This window comes from Siphateles boraxobius, unplaced genomic scaffold (genome assembly GCF_051911475.1).
Source record: "Siphateles boraxobius isolate OS27281-9 unplaced genomic scaffold, OSU_SipBor_1 53, whole genome shotgun sequence".
NCBI classification, from domain to species: domain Eukaryota; kingdom Metazoa; phylum Chordata; class Actinopteri; order Cypriniformes; family Leuciscidae; genus Siphateles; species Siphateles boraxobius.
In genome coordinates, this window is record NW_027509175.1 from 7,692,906 (window position 1) to 7,710,357 (window position 17,452).

The window sequence follows — 17,452 nt, forward strand, 5'->3', positions numbered from 1 at the left end:
TTGTAATGTTATTTGTTAGTGTTTCTGTTTCATATTTATGTGCTGAACAAACGAATTAAACTTTCGAATTGAAACATAACATTTGGACAATATATATATATATATATATATATATATATATATATATATATAATGTATACAAACAAAACTTTTAAAAACTGTACATAATTGTTTCTTAGTCCCTAGTCAGATGTTTAATGCCTTGCCTTCCATTTTGCAGGTGAGTAACAAGTGATAATATAACCCCTTACAGAAGTGCTGACTTGGGTCATTGACTTGACCCATATCCATTAAATGGCAAAGTGAAGTTTAGGCTATAAGATATTGAAGTATATGATGTGTACAGGCAAACACCACTCACATATTTATAATAAAATGCAAAAATCTAGTTTTTCTTCTACTGTTGCAAGAATTTTATACCACAATGACATAACTGTTCCACATCATGCTTGTTATTTGCAACAACACTGCTAACGTCACTGCAGCTACACAGATTGGCCTACTGCTGGGAAGTAGTTACATGTAACAGTGTTACGTAATTTAATTACAAAATAAATGTAACTAATCTGTTACAGTTACTGGGGAAAAAATGTGTAATTCAATTACAGTTACTTATGAAAATGTTAACAATTACAAAAAGGGTTACATCTGAATATTTTCTGTAAAAAGCTAGGATATGTTGAATAACTTCAATTTGTTGCTTTGCCTGTTTTCGATGTGCACGCGCCTCCTCCTGCCATTTAAAGGCCATTTAGAAATGATGCTATTCTGATGCTTTTGTTTGGCTCTCGTTTGAATTTGCAATGCTCCCCTTTGGCCAATTACATCAATCCACATTGCCGCTAAAAGCTTTTACAACCTGTCTGAGATTTGCCATCATGGCATGTGATAAAAAATGCATCCCAGTGCTGGAAATTTTAAAATCATTTCATCCAGAAATCTGTATTTAACCTCAGAACGATCTCAAAGTATAAAGAGAGGTGCTGAAGTCTGATTGGTGGTGGCTGTTCTTTAAAATTAAATAGTTATAATTAATTCAAGTGATGAAGGATATTGAAAGTCTGACAGTAATCAGTGTTGAGTACTACTGTAAGGTTAACTCTGCCTTGTTTAAATGTTTGAAAATAATTAACAGTTAAAAACATTCGTTAGAAATTTAGAAAAGTAATTAAAATGTAATCAGTTACATTACTTTAATAAAGAAATTGAATTAGTAACACTACTTATCACATTTTAACTTGTAATCTGTAACCTATTACAATTTCAAAGTAACCTTCCCAACACTGCCTTACAACACAAAACATAGGCTACAGCATGACCAGCTTTATTCGCTTATCGAACGAATGACTCTTATGAGACGATTCTTTATAGTGAATGAAAACATAAAGCACTGTATCCCGCTTTCTGAACAAATTACTGTTATGAGTCGGTTTAGTGAATCAAATGCTGAATTCACAACCGGGAACTAGCAAATTCTTACTATTTTTTACCATATCGTTATGCGCCACAGTCAATTCTTCTTATAACCTTATGAGTCTATTCTTTTTAGTCAATCAATAACATACGTTGTGTGACCAATGCATTCCAAATGATTCTCGCACGAATTACTCCTTGGAGACATTTCTTTTAAGTGAATCACAGAGATACAGTTTGCAACTTAGACTGTGTTATGTTGTACTCAAGACGCATTAAGTTTAAATAGGTTACTGTATGATCTTTGAATGACAGTATTAACTTAAAACCTATGAGGTATGAATTTTGTCATCATGCAGCTATTTTATAAAAAAAAATGATCGACTGAAATAATTCACTTTTTGTGATTTAGTTTGATAATTTTTTTATTTCAAATGTTTTTATGTAATACTAGAAACAATTAAATGAAACAATAGATCTCTTGAATGTGTTTGTGCCAAAGACTTTCTGGTGTTTCTTGTAAAATGCACTAAATGTAGTACTGTAGAAATTAAGTATTGGTAGCTTCAGTGAACTTGGCTAGTCAAGTACCAAGATAAAATTACATGTACAATTTTAAATGGTAGCTTATTAACTAGGGCTGTGCAGGTAAATGCCATTTGCCCTGTTAAAGACTGTTAATGCATATATCTGTAACGAAGAGGCTGAGGCGGTCGGATCCATTTGCAGTATTTTATTGATACAGGTAAGCCAACAAAGGAAAGCAGTCATAAAACTCAAAAGCCCGTGGCAAGGGCGGCAGCAAACTCAAACACAGCACACTGGTTAGGGAAATCCGAGAATCGTACATCAAACAGGCAAAGGTCAGGGGCTGGCAGCATAGGTTCAAAAACGAGTTAGGAGTCCAAGTCAAGATATCAGAGCAGTACGAGAAAAACGAGCTAGAGAAAGCGTGTAGGTAAAACAAGACTTCACAAATGAACAATGAACAGAGCAGTCCAGATAAAGGGGAGCTAAGGGTACACAGGTGATACTGATGCAAAGAAGGGGCGATTAATCAGGAGATAATGAGCAGGGAAGGATAGTGGGAAATGAAGTCCTAATACACAGGAGAGAGGGATCAGGTGAAACCAGGATGAGGCGTCGTCGAGCGTTCTGTGACAATATCAGCATGCACAACAAGACCAAAACAGAGTAATGCTTGTAGTTTTGTTAGTTACGCTACATTCCAGGCCGATCTGCTACATATTCATAGGTAAGAATATATTTTTTTCTATAATGAACAGCATGGAGAACACAAGGAACAAAAGTACGTAATATTACAAGTAGATATGTTTGCTATTTCCACACCAATTACAACGTTTGAGATATTTATTTGACATTTGCCTTGTTGCCTTGCCTGTTTTTTTTTTTTAAATGTTCATATGGGTGATTTTTTTCCCTTTATTACAGGTTTGAATGCCATCTAGTTAACAAACCAGGTGAGTATATGTTCTTGGTTCCCAGAACTAAATGTTGTATCTTGTTAAAAACCATCCCAATGATTCTAAGACAATCACCTTAAGGCTGGAACATGATTTAAAACCTGAAAAGATTTTTAAAACACTGCATCATACACTTGCTAACTTTGTTAATGCTTACAAAAAATGTGCATCATACACTAAACAACAGAGATTTATTGTATACACAGACTTTCAAAAAGTTCTGAACACCAAGGCTGTGTTTTCAATGAGAGCGACACATTTTTTATAACGCCAGCAGCGTGACGAGGCGCTGAGCGTCTATTTCACGCTGAGCGCTCGCCATTTTTTCTGGTCTCGGAGAGTTGAAGAATGTTCAACTTTGGGTGAAACGCAGGCTCATCACTGTCTCTTTTTACCCAGCCGTCCAAGCACAATGAAGGAAGGGCGGGTAAAATACCACACCGACCAACCGTCACATCCTTTTTACAACGGCAACAGACGACAACAAGAAGCAAAACAACGGAACAAAATCATTGAAAACAAGAGCCAGAGTAAATACTTTATATTCTATTGAAAAGTTTTCCTTTTCTTTTACTGTATGTTATTATCTCACCATCTCTATGTATTTGATTGCAATGTTGTTTGTAAATGTTTCTGTTTCATATTTATGTGCTGAACACATTAATTAAACTTTTGAATTGAAACATACAATTTGGACAATCATTTATAAGGTATACAAAAAAACATGTAAAAAAAATAGGACAGTTTCTTAGGGTGTTTTAACAGTAGTTCGGTTAATTTATTCTGGACCAAGGGTATAGCATTTTTCAGCCGTTTTGGTTCCTTTTCACACCACAGCGATTGCTCTGGTCTGAATCAGTTGACGAGTTGGTGAAACGAACGAAAATCCATACCTGACAAAATCCTAATCACTTCTTCTTCTTCTGGCATTTTATGGCAGATGGAAAATAAACGACAGGTGAGTTCCCGCCACCTACTGGGCTGGGGGCAACACATGTCGCTCCGCCCACCCCCAATTTAATTGGTTTATAATACTGCAATCTTATTGGTGTAGACGATTCATGTCTGAGCATGCACATTCCTTTATGTACGATTTTGTGAATAATTTGGCCATATTAAAGGAATATTAAATTGTAACTTTAATCGTATCTTATATCGGTTTACCATGGTAATTTAAGTTAAGATCTATTGGCTAATGTTTTATTATACTTGAAGGGATAGTTCTCCCAAAAATGAAAATTCTGTCAATAATTACTCACCCTCATGTTGTTCCAACCCCGTAAGACCTTCATTCATCTTCGGAACACAAATTAAGATATTTTTGATTAAATCTGAGAGCTGGATCACTCCTCCATAGGCTTCTAAGGGATTGAAACTCTACCGGCCCCAAAAAGTTATTAAAGACATCGTTAAAATAGTCCAAGTGACTACAGTGGCTCAATCTTAAGTTTATTAAGCGACGGGAATACTTTTTGTGTGAAAAAAAGAAAACCAAAATAATGACTTTATTTCAACTATTAATTTCCTTCTCTGTTGGCCTCGAGTCAGTTCACTAGAGTAATAGCGTAGTGCTACGTCACACGTAGGCTCACTATTGGCCGACGCTGGTCATGTGTGTGATGCGTGTGACGTGCTCCTAATGGAAAAACGAAGAAGCATAAACGAATTATGTAAAATTACGGAGCCCTGCATGACATTCGGAAAAACATTCTATATCTATATATGTTCTATATAACAACAGCCTATATAGAAATTAGATAGAAATTAGCCTACCTCTCCTTTGATAGCCATGCCAGTAATTTCATGCAGTCATGCTCATTGCCTGCTAAAAGTGGCACTGACTGATCTGCAGGGTAAATTAATATAGTATAGTTAGGCTAAATCCCAAACATAGCAAACAAGCAACATATTTCTTGATATCGCCGAGCCATAAAAATGCTCAATATTAGAGTTTACAATATGACTTTTTGTAAAGCTGCGTGTAAGATTTCCTATCCCCATTTCTCTTCATTTTTCCAAAAGAAATACCCTAATGTTCATAAGCAATAGGCTACAATATAGCTATTAGTACAGTACATGCTCTACTGTTTCTGCTGATCCACATAAACCACAATTCACAGACTCATAATTGAAAGCTGTGTTCCCAAGTCGATTTATCCAAATTACTCGTTGGCCAGATGTGTCTTTGAAGGTATTTCCTAAACGGCTCCTCGATTGGTCAGAGTTAACCTGCAAGAATATTCCAATGGAACTCCCGGAAGTAAACAAAGAGAGGAGGGGAAAAAACCAGCAGACAACGAACACGGTGCTTTTGTGAGTCATACTATGGAGAGACGACTGCGGGCTGATTTTTGTATCCCTGGTCATCATCATATATTACATAGTTTGTATGCACCACTTTAGGCAAACTATACATTTCGAGAATGAAGCGCGAATGCGGCAGGAAAATGCGCTGCAAAAAGCGAAAGCCTCCGTGACTTGTCTGAGATTTGCCACCATGGCGTGTGATAAAAATGCGTTCTAGAAAGTGATGGAAATTAAAAAATTATTTCATCCAGGAATCTGTATTTAACCTCAGAGCGATCTCAAAGTAAAGAGAGGTGCTAAAGTTTGATTTTGTGGTGGCTGTGCTTTAAAATTAAATTATTATAATTAATTTAAGTGATGAAGGGTTTTGAAAGTCTGACAGTAATCAGTGTTGAGTACTACTGTGAGGTTAACCCTGTCTTGTTTAAATGTATGGAAATGATTAACAGTAATGTTACAGTAACAGTAAAAAAAGAGCCTACAGTAAAAAGTAGCTTAATCAAATCTAATCAGTTACATTACTTCAATATAGTAATTGAAATAGTTGCACTAGGCTACTTACTACATTTTAAATAGGGTAACTTGAAGTCTGTAACCTATTACATGTTCAAAGTAACCTTCCCAACACTGCCTACTGCATTTACAACACAAAACATACAGCATGACCAGCTTTATTCGCTTATCAAAAGAATGACTCTTATGAGCCGATTCTTTATAGTGAATCAAAACATAAAGCACTGTATCCCGCTTTCTGAACAAATGACTGTTATATGGCAGGAATTCAGAAAAACACACAGCGCCACAGTTGATTCTTCAAGCCCTAATGAGTCGATTATTTTTAGTCAATCAATAATTGACATATTAGTTGTGCATAAAGTACTTTAAGCGAGTAGAGACACAGGAGAGTGGTTGTATCAAGCACACACTTCTAGAATTTCCTATGGGGCATTTTACATGTTTTTTCTGTACTGAAAATACAATACTATTTTTTGGTTACAGCATATGCTTCACGCATATTAATGATATCAGTGCAACTATGAAACACAAACCGCGTCCTAGTTTTTGCGTTCCCAATAGCATGTTATTGGAAACCTAGACAAACAGCACATGCAGGGACCGAGTTTACGTGGAGCAGCATTTACTTTGAACGGAGCTGAGGTACTTTTAACACGTATTTTGCGCGCATGTAAATAATTAAAGCTTCTCTGTGGAAAAAAAACTGCATATTTATTTAACTGAATCACAGCCTTTGTGATTTCACAATAGACTATGCTATATTATAATTTTAAATGGTTTTAATATATCGTGCAGCCCTAGAAAACAGCGTAATAAAGCGGTTCATGGATTCTCGTCCGTGGAATGTGCCACTTCCACTATTTTGCCGGTTTCTCGACACGGGTAAATTGCAATCGAGGATTTTCTTTAAAACGAGTACTCGACTTTAATCGAGGAATCGTGAGCCCTAACTGGAGTACACTACATGATTTAAAACCTGAACAGAATTTTAAAAACTAGGCATCATACACTTGCCAACTTTGTTAATGGTTACAAAAAATGAGTACAAATGAGTGCAGCACATTTTTTTTAAATGCCAGCAGTGTGTCAAGGTGATTTTTTTTTTTACCCAGCCATCCAATCACAGTGAAGGAAGGGCGGGAGAAATACCACACTGACCAACTGTCACATCTTTGTATAACAGCAAGAGATAACAACAAGAAGCACAACAGAAAAAAATATTGAAAACAAGAGCAAGTTCTTTACATTGTATCGACATTTTTATATTCAGAAACACTACTAGTGATACTAATACTAGCAACACTTTTGCGAATATTCCATATACACATAGCGTCTCAACTGAAAAAAGACAGCATGCCGAAGTGATCTCAAGCGCCTGCAACAAGGCGTTTTCAGAGGGACGCTGGCATTTTCAGCTGGCTAAAAACGCTTTGGTGGACACACAGCCTAACAAACTCATGCAGAAACATGCAGCTTGTTGCTATAGACGCATTACAACTGAAATCAATGTGTCTTCTAAAATCGGCTCAAAATCTTCCTACTAAATAGAACCATAGTCTGAAAAAAAAAGTAAATCTGTGCCCATCATATACTACACGATTTTTGGCGAAACCTGTCAACTCCAAAGGCCGAAAATCTGCAGACTGGCTCTGACTTTCGGTAACTAGCGTTGACACGTCCAGACTGCAATTAGTGGCAAAAAACTGGAAAACTTGCCACAAAGCTTGCTAGAAATTCACTTCACAATCTGTTAAAATATTTCACATTTTCAGATGCAATGTTGAATGAACAATTTACATTTCACTAATATTACAACTTGACATATTGAACTGGTTCCAAAAGTCTGTCAGAACATTATAGTTACTCTATTGCTTTACAGCAGGTGCCATGAACACACAGATTTTTCATATATATGGTCAAATCACATTAACCCTCCTGCTGACGACTGTCCCAGTTGTTCAGAGCGGGAAGGTTCTTGTCTTTCCTGTGGATGGCAGTCACTGGTCAACATGAACATCTTGATCGAAGCATTTCATGCCAAAGGTCACAATGTTACAGTCATCTGGATGGCAGACAGCTGGTACATCAAAGAATTCTCTCCTCACTACACATCAATCACTCAGAATTTGATGAAGAATTAATTGAAAGATTTGTATCCAGACTAATGGAGATTATTAAGGAAGGTTCCACAAGGGCTCGTCTGAAGCTGGAGAAAGAGATGTGGGAAAATATTCCAAAGATGTTTAAAGTAGAATGTGGGATGATAAAAAGTATGATGGAAGACCAGCAGCTGATGCAGTCCTCAAAAGAGGCCAAATATGATTTGATTTGATTTGATCCCGTCAAGTTCGGAGGTGTACTATTGGGTCATTATCTCAAACTGCCCATTGTCTACAATGTCCGTTGGACAGTTTACAGTGAGGCTCATTTTGCAATAGCTCCTTCACCAGTTTCTTATGTTCCTTTAACAAGGCTGGAGTTATCAGACCGCATGAGTTTTTTGGAAAGAGTGAAGAATGTTTTGATATAAATCATAACTGAAACACAAGTTGCTTTCCTGTTTCCATTGGCCCAGGAACATCCTACTTTTCTTTAATTCAGAGTGCTGATCTTTGGCTCCATAGAGTTGATTTTATTTTTGAATTCCCGCGTCCCACTATGCCAAACATCGTCTACATGGGAGGTTTTCAGTGCAAGCCATCAAAGCCTCTTCCACAAGATCTGGACGACTTTGTGCAGAGTTCTGGGGAGCATGGTGTCATCATCATGTCTCTGGGCACTCTCATTGGTCAGCTTCCTGATGATGTGGCACAGGCAATTGCTGAAGCTTTTGCAAAACTTCCACAGAAGATCATCTGGAGGTACAAAGGAAAGAGAGCATCTGCACTATAAAACAACACTTTAATGATGGACTGGATGCCTCAGAATGATCTTCTGGGTCATCCTCAGACCAGAGCCTTTGTGGCAAATGGAGGAACCAATGGAATTCAAGAAGCCATCTACCACGGGGTACCAATCATTGGATTTGGGCTGATTTTTGACCAGCCTGATAATCTTTTAAATGAGAGTAAAGGGTTTAGCCAAGAATGTAGACTTTGCCACAGTGGATAAGGACTCCTTCCTTAAAACTGTCAAAGAGGTCCTTTATGAGCCCTCTTATCGGGAGAACATGCAGAGGCTCTTTAGGCTTCACAAGGACGTCCCAGTGAAGCCTCTGGACAACGCCATCTTCTGGATTGAGTTTGTTATGAGGCACAAAGGTGCCGCTCACTTGCGCACAGACTCTTACAAAATGCCCTGGTACTCTTATCACTCTGTTGATGTCATTCTGTTACTGCTTTCTGCTGTGTCACTCCTAATCCTGACTATATATGCGGTTATCAAGTATTTCTGCTGCAGAATATGCATGAGAAAAGCAATAGTGAATGATTTTTTATTAAATTGACACACTGTGTTTTTACTTAAAGACCTGAGTCTCAGTAGCTGTATTGTTTCTGTTAGACTATATTCAAACCTGTTTTCAGTAAATAATCAGGTCGATCTCTTAATTAAAATTACATTTTATATGGTGATTTATACATTTTTATTTATAATCATTATATTTCTATGCATTACACTATCATTTTTACTCACTATAGGTACAAATCTTGTACAAATATGCCATTTATTGTATGCAGTGCATCATTCAGTGGTCAGATATTTCCTAATTTTCACCATCTCGCGTCTCAGTTATCGACTGTAGTAGTGATACTGACCTCCGAGATTTTCACTATTAATATTACTCTAAAGTTGTAGTGTTCTTCTCTGCACCTGATCACCCTGTCATCATTTATTTTGTAATAAGAACCAGCTGAACGTACATTAATTCTTAAATACATCATATACTGAGCCCTGGTGGTGGACAAAAATATGAGGTGGGAGGGGAAAATATATTTAAAAACTTTTGCATTCTTTCGAAAAACTTTGCATACTCTTGCAAAGAACTCAAAAGTTTTACTAGGGGACGCACAGTTTTTCGGGGAAAGCAAAAGCATTAGTTTTCTCTTTTTTACATATATATTAAAATATGTTTTATTTGTGTGATGGCAAAGCTACATTTTCAGCATCATTCCTCCAGTCTTCAGTGTCACATGATCCTTCAGAAAACATTCTAATATGCTGATTTGCTGCTTAATAAACATTTTTATTATTATCAATGTTGAAAACAGTTGTGATGCTTAATATGTTTTTGTGGAAACCATGATATACTTTTTAGGGTTATTTGATGAATAGAAAGTTTTAAAAAAACAATTTATTTGAAATAGAAATGTTTGTAGCATCATAAATGTTTTTACTGTCACTTGATCAAATGAATGCATCCTTGCTGAATTAAAGTATTAATGTCTTTAAAAAAAAAGTACTGACCCCAGATAATTGAAAAAATTATATATTCCAATTATAGTGCTATATTGTTCATTAAAATGTGACTCACAGAGCACAGTGCCTGTTGTCCTTTTCACATTATGTTTTGAGAGCAGAGTAAAAAGAAAAGGCCAAGTACCCATAATCCAACACTTGATAGAACAAAAAGAGCTCTTGTCACAAGAGTATGCATATCAATGTCACTTTAAAAATTCAGAGCATTACTGTAAATTACTAAAGGATAAAAACAGAAATTGTACAACCCAGTCCATCAAAGTAATGAATAAGAATGATTTGCAGTGCAACCTCTGGCCTAGCCAGATCTATGGTGCGTTTAGCAGTCTTAGCAGACAAGATTGCAGCAAAAATGTCTCCCGAAGTTGTTAATGTATTTTGGGATTTTTTATTTTTTACCTACCTGGACTTAACATTGTGCTAAATTGTTAAAATTCTAATATCTAAATAATTGGGGATTTTATGGCTTTCACTTTTTGTTGTAACTTGACAAATTCTTTGTTTAAATAGATCACATGGCTGTGACTTGAATTTTTCTTCTATTATTCTCATTATGATAAATTGACTGAATGCAATATCCAGTTCCCTTTCAGTCGGTAACGTCACAGTTAGTCGACGGTCGACTGAATGGGGATCACACCAGGCAGCCTATCATCTTTGAGTCCTATTGAACGAGCCAATGGAATTGGCCCCCGCAGCGCGGGTATAAATACGGAAGTGGATGCACGCACTAGTTGCCTTTCGCTTCGGAGCCGATCGTTTGATGTCTCTGAGAGTGCTGTTGTTTACAACGAGCGAGTGTGTTGGTGTTCTTCAGGAAGACTCCCAGTGCTGGTGTTCTACAGCGTGAGTGCAGCGGTGATCGTTTCTGGATGCGATCGTTCCCTTTTCCTCTCTGACAGTCACAATTGTTGCATCACGTGTTTGAGCTGTATGTTTATATGTATATAAATATGTATGCATATGTGCTTATATGTTCAGCATGCTGAGGCAGCTTTTGTGGATGGCTCATGTTCTCATTGCGGGAATATGACTGTCGTGGTGTTGAGATTGAGACTCGCCTTCGTCCGCGAAGTGCGAGTCCCCATTACCATGCCCCACCCTCGGGTGCCGTGTGGGAGGATAGTGATGGATGTCTCGCCCGGTAACCATTCCCTGTGGGCTCCTCACTCCTCCATCCGATGGGATTCCTGTTGAGCAGGCTGGTCCCTCTGTAATGGACCGATCAGCTGTTTCAATGGGGGTTCCCCCAGAGGATAAGATGTCGATAGCAACATCGGAGGGTGAGCTGGCCTCTGGAGATGACGACCCGGCTGTGTTATCTCCCTCTGGGAGTGTAACATTGCCCGAGCCAGATCCAGAAATGTCAGCTATGCCCAAAGGGCCGCTGAGGCTACCAGGCTCGAGTGGAAACTCCACCGTGTCCCGTTCAGTCTCGGCTGGAGGATTAGTACCTCGTCCCCCCCTAAGGCCTGTGAATTCTCGTCCGTTCCAATGGGAAGAGTTTACAAAGCCTCTGGGCAAGCCGCTTCCTTTTGCGTGCCATGGTGCTGCTACTGGTCTGTCAGGCTATGGTACCCATGGCATGCACAAGGGTAGCCCAGACTTTGCGCTCATAGGTGAGCACCGCACCGCTCCCGACCTCGCCCCCCGGGGCACGAGTGTCGTGGCATGTGCGATCGGTCTGGCAATGTCCACCTTATTGGTCCGGTAGCGCCATTGTTGGCTCAGCCTGGTTGATATGGAGGATGCGGACAAGGTTCGGTTCCTGGTCTTCCCAAATTTCCCAGGTTGGGCTGGTCGGCGACGCGGCGTTCTCCAACAGTTCTCTGCCATTTAAAGAACTTTCAGAGTCTCCTGGGGCATGTGGTAGTAGCAGCCGTTTGCTTCCTCCATATGATGACCGCTTCAGCACTAGCTTCACGATCGAGTTCTGAGGTGACCGTGGCAGAGCAGCCCACCCTGTGTGACTACAGTTCACCCCAGTCTGCTGCCAAACCCTCATCAACCGAGGGGCCATGTACAAAGGGCGTGTTATCATTTTGTCTGTTTAAATGGGGAAAAATCAAAGATAACGTCAGTACACTATGGAGTGCCGCAGGGATCGGTGTTAGGCCCTCTGCTATTCTCAATATATATGCTGCCACTTGGTAATATTATAAGAAAACATGGAATTAATTTCCACTGTTATGCTGATGACACTCAATTATATATTTCATCACGACCAGATGAAAACACTAACTTATCTAAATTGACAGAGTGTCTTAAAGATATAAAATGCTGGATGACGTGTAATTTCCTGCTATTAAATTCAGATAAAACGGAGGTATTACTTATTGGTCCAAAAAGCTACCCACAAAACCTCGTACAATACAACTTTAATTTAGAAGGATGTCCTGTTACTTTATCCACTACAGTAAAAGACCTGGGTGTTATGCTAGACCACAACTTGTCTTTCGAAAATCATATTTCATATGTTACAAGAACAGCCTTTTTCCACCTTAGAAACATTGCTAAGCTACGTAACATGCTATCTGTTTCTGATGCAGAAAAGTTAGTTCATGCATTCATGATCTCAAGACTAGATTACTGTAATGCTTTATTAGCTGGTTGTCCTGCATCCTCAATAAACAAGCTACAGTTAGTGCAAAATGCAGCTGCTAGATTTCTTACTAGGTCAAGAAAATATGATCATATAAAACCAATTTTATCATCTCTACACTGGTTACCTATTAAGTTCCGTATCAATTACAAAGTACTACTACTGACCTATAAAGCCCTAAATGGTTTAGCTCCTGTGTATTTAATGGAGCTTCTATCGCCCTACAATCCATCGCGTTCTTTAAGATCACTAAATTCGAGGCTTCTGATCATTCCTAGGATATCTAAGTCCACTAAAGGAGGGAGGGCATTCTCACATTTTGCTCCTAAACTCTGGAATAGCTTTCCTGATATTGTTCGAGACTCAGACTCGCTGTCCCAGTTTAAAACTAGATTAAAGACACATCTCTTTAGCCAAGCATTCACATAATGCTTACCTTTTATACCACTGTTGAATCAGATCGAATGCATTAATTTTATGAACAGCAGCTATACTAATTATTTCCCATTTGCTTTTCTGCTGTTATCTCGGGACGCTAGTCCCGAGGTAAATGGCTTTCGTCAGCTCCAGTTTGTATCCAGCCTCTCAAGGAGACTTCAGATGCCCCAACACCTGCGATGAGATGAATAAACGCCTGTGAAGAGACGACTCGACGCCTGTGTAGAGATGGCGATATGTTATGCCTTAAATTAATACATGATTAACTAATTGTATTTTTTCTATGTACATTTCTGAAATGCACTTTCTGTAAAGCTGCTTTGAAACAATATGTATTGTGAAAAGCGCTATACAAATACATTTGAATTGAATTGAATTGTGCCTGGAGTTCGGGCCGGCTACTCTCACAAGCTGAGACCCCGGCTTGGATTGTGCCCACTACCTCTCCCGTAATAGGAACAGGTGGTTAGCCTGCAAGCGCAGCCCCGGAGGAGGCAGATCCAGCCCTGGCTTTCTCTGTCCATTCACTTTTAGCGGTTAGACGTGTACAGAACGCAAGCCATAGACCTCAGATCAGCTCTTATCTGTTAGGAATTCAGCAGAGAGGGAAGGCTGTTTCCAAGCAAAGTTGGCCACTTAGTGCTTACTTTTATTTCGGTAAAAAATTCCGAGATGCAACATGTCCACTTAGGTGTTGAGCTCCTCTATGATGAGTGTAAAGTGCTCCACCTGTGCGTTGACGATATGCTTTGCTAAACAGATTCTAGAGTTGGGGGCTGGACGACACCTAGTTGAACCGCTGCTTCCCGTGGGCTCCCTTCTCATGAAGCCAGTTTCACCGTGAGCCCGGTTCAAGTGTTGGCTTGCTGCGCCATTCCCCACCTATGGACTGGATACGTGCGCCTTTCTACTCCAGTTGAGTTCCCTTAAAATTTGAACCTTGTTGAGTTCCTCCACATCCCTCCGACGTCGGACGTGCGGAACGTCTGGTGTTAGGCCTGCCACTTGTAAGCAGTGAGGAACCTGTGTTAGGTTGGGTCCATATGTTGCGGTCCCTACGGCGACCCCAAATGTGTATTCTTCCACGATACGGCTCCCTACGGCGAGCCCGTGTCTTCCCTCGGCAGAGTCTCTCTGCTGTCACTGTCCGGTGAGTCTCCCCCCGTCTTAGGCTGGAGCCACCCCAGTGACATTCCATATGTCGTACTGCCCGGTCATCCGCCCAGTCCATATGTGTATTCTCCACATTAACTCCCTTCGGGTAGGATGTGGCTTTCGCAGCGTCCCTTCCTTCCAATGTACGGGGAACGCTTTCCCAGTGGCCCTGTAAGAACAGCAGTGACTTCCCTGGCCTAAGCCCTGTCCTTCCCCGCCTTAAAATTGCGGGGGCATCGGGCTTTTTGTCTAGGCACTGGAAGGGGGCAGCTTTAGTGGCGTTTTCAAAGGTTATCCCCATTCAGTCGACCGTTGACCACGTCTGACGTTATCGACTGAAAGGGAACGTCCTGGTTGCGTATGCGACCCACCGTTCCCTGAAGGAGGTGACGGAGGACGTAGTCCCCTTGCCACTACCGCTGGACCACTGCTGACTCCGGGTTACGCTCGGCTCCTCAGCGAAAAAGCAACTAGTGCGTGCATCCACTTCCGTATTTATACCCGCGCCGCGGGGGCGGAGTGTGCGATGCGAATCACGCACGCCAATTCCATTGGCTCGTTCAATAGTACTCGAAGATGATAGGCTCCCTGGCGTGATCCCCATTCAGTCGACCGTCGACTACGTCCTCTGTTCCCTCCTTCAGGGAACGGTGGTTTGCCTACGCAACCAGCACATTCTTTGTTCTTACTGAATTACAAAAAGAAACATGACTTCTACTACTGTACAAGCACCATAGTTAACTAACTAAGCGAGTTCAATTGAAGTGGACAGTTTGCAGCCTAGTATTTTATCACTTACAGTCAAAATATATACAGAAGAATGCATTTTTTATATAAGCAACAAAAATAAATATTAACACCTTGGAATACAAAATAATGTAATTAAAAAAAATATTATTGTGCAAATCGTGTAAAACATCTGGCCAAAAAAAAAGTTATAAATTAATTTCTTTTTTCCTTTTTGTGGTACAGCTAAATTCTAGCTGTCCTTAAATGATGCACATATGCAACTAATTTTAAAATGTGCTTGTTCTCTTTTTTGCAACAGGAACTAAGAATGGACAGGTTTTTCAGGTGCTTGGGCCAATAATGCTAACCCTCCTGCTGACGACTGTCCCAGTTGTTCAGAGCGGGAAGGTTCTTGTCTTTCCTGTGGATGGCAGTCACTGGGTCAACATGAACATCTTGGTCGAAGCACTTCATGCCAAAGGTCACAATGTTACAGTCATTCGGATGGCAGACAGCTGGTACATCAAAGAATTCTCTCCTCACTACACATCAATCAATCTCAAGTCTGAAGGAGGATTTAGTGAAGAATTTCTGGATATGTTTGACTCCAGACTTATGGAGATTCTGAGGAAGGGTTCCACATGGGCTCGTCTCAAGCTGGAGATAGAGATGTGGGAAAGTTCTTTGAAGATGATTAAAACAGAAAGTGAGTTGATAGTCAACATGTTTGAAGACCACCAGCTGATGAAGTCCTTAAAAGAAGCCAAATATGATTTGTTTCTTACAGATCCAGCCATGTTTGGAGGGGTCATATTGGGTCATTATCTCAAACTGCCCATTGTCTACAATGTCCGTTGGACAGTTTAGAGTGAGGCTCATTTTGCAATAGCTCCTTCACCGCTTTCTTATGTTCCTGCTCCAATGCTGGAGTTATCAGACCGCATGAGTTTCTTGGAAAGAGTGAAGAATGTAGTGATGTACATCATAGCAGAAATACAGATAGCTATCATGATTACTCCAACTTATAATACACTTTGTGAACAGTTCATTGGGCCAGGGACTTCCCACTTTTCTTTACTTCAGAGTGCTGATCTGTGGCTCCATAGAGTTGATTTTATTTTTGAATTCCCGCGTCCCACTATGCCAAACATCGTCTACATGGGAGGTTTTTTAAGTGCAAGCCATCAAAGCCTCTTCCACAAGATCTGGAGGACTTTGTGCAGAGTTCTGGGGAGCATGGTGTCATCATCATGTCTCTGGGCACTCTCATTGGTCAGCTTGATGATGATGTGGCAAAGGAAATTGCTAAAGCTTTTGCAGAACTTCCACAGAAGATCATCTGGAGGAACAAAGGAAAGAGACCATCTGCACTAGGAAACAACACTTTAATGATGGACTGGATGCCTCAGAATGATCTTCTGGGTCATCCTAAGACCAGAGCCTTTGTGGCACATGGAGGAACTAATGGAATTCAAGAAGCCATCTACCACGGGGTACCAATCATTGGATTTGGGCTGATTTTTGACCAGCATGATAATCTTTCTAAAATGAGAGTAAAGGGTGTAGCCAAGAATGTAGACTTTGCCACAGTGGATAAGGACTCCTTCCTTAAAACTGTCAAAGAGGTCCTTTATGAGCCCTCTTATCGGGAGAACATGCAGAGGCTCCAAAGGGTTCACAAGGACGTCCCAGTGAAGCCTCTGGACAACGCCATCTTCTGGATTGAGTTTGTTATGAGGCACAAAGGTGCCGCTCACTTGCGCACAGACTCTTACAAAATGCCGTGGTACTCTTATCACTCTGTTGATGTCATTCTGTTCCTGCTTTCTGCTGTGTCACTCATAATCCTGACTATATATGCGGTTATCAAGTATTTCTGCTGCAGAATATGCATGAGAAAAACAAAAAACAAAAGTGAATGACTTTACTTTTTTTTTTTTTACTTTTTACATTTCATGTATATTAAAGGACAAGTTCTGTATTTTACACTTAAATCCCTGTTTTAAGATCGTTTCAGATGAAATAGAACGGTTAAGATTGAAATTTGAACAAATGCTGATGTCCCGAGAATTTTCGGTTTCTGTGTTAGCACCCCCCCACCTCCACAATGGTTTCATAGGGGCACTGGAACAATCATTCATAAAACGCATTAAACTTTAGTTTACAAAGACGTGAAACTCACCGAGTGGTCTGGGGTGTTCACTGATATGCTCACACAAAAATCGTTGCAATCGCTTTAAGTGTAAAATACCGAAGTTGTCCTTTAATGACCAAAGCTTTCAATCATTATGATATTCATTTTAAATGGGGATATAGATGTTGATTTATTGGTTTGTGCACATGTTTTTAGTTGTGTTATTGTTTTAGAACCTATTCTATATTTCATATATGA

At 39.8% G+C, this 17,452-nt stretch overlaps 1 protein-coding gene and 2 pseudogenes across 2 annotated transcripts in view; 2 read left to right on the plus strand and 1 right to left on the minus strand.

Moving 5' to 3' along the window:
* Positions 1-17,452, minus strand: part of elfn1b (extracellular leucine-rich repeat and fibronectin type III domain containing 1b) — a 127,783-nt gene that overhangs the window by 55,161 nt on the left and 55,170 nt on the right. The window lies entirely within an intron of this gene.
* On the plus strand, positions 2,849-16,994 carry LOC143714190 (UDP-glucuronosyltransferase 2C1-like; annotated as a pseudogene). The gene is made up of 3 exons (XR_013195416.1): positions 2,849-2,894; positions 3,297-3,427; positions 15,380-16,994. The product of XR_013195416.1 is annotated as a UDP-glucuronosyltransferase 2C1-like (transcript).
* Positions 6,564-9,203, plus strand: LOC143713985 (UDP-glucuronosyltransferase 2A3 pseudogene; annotated as a pseudogene).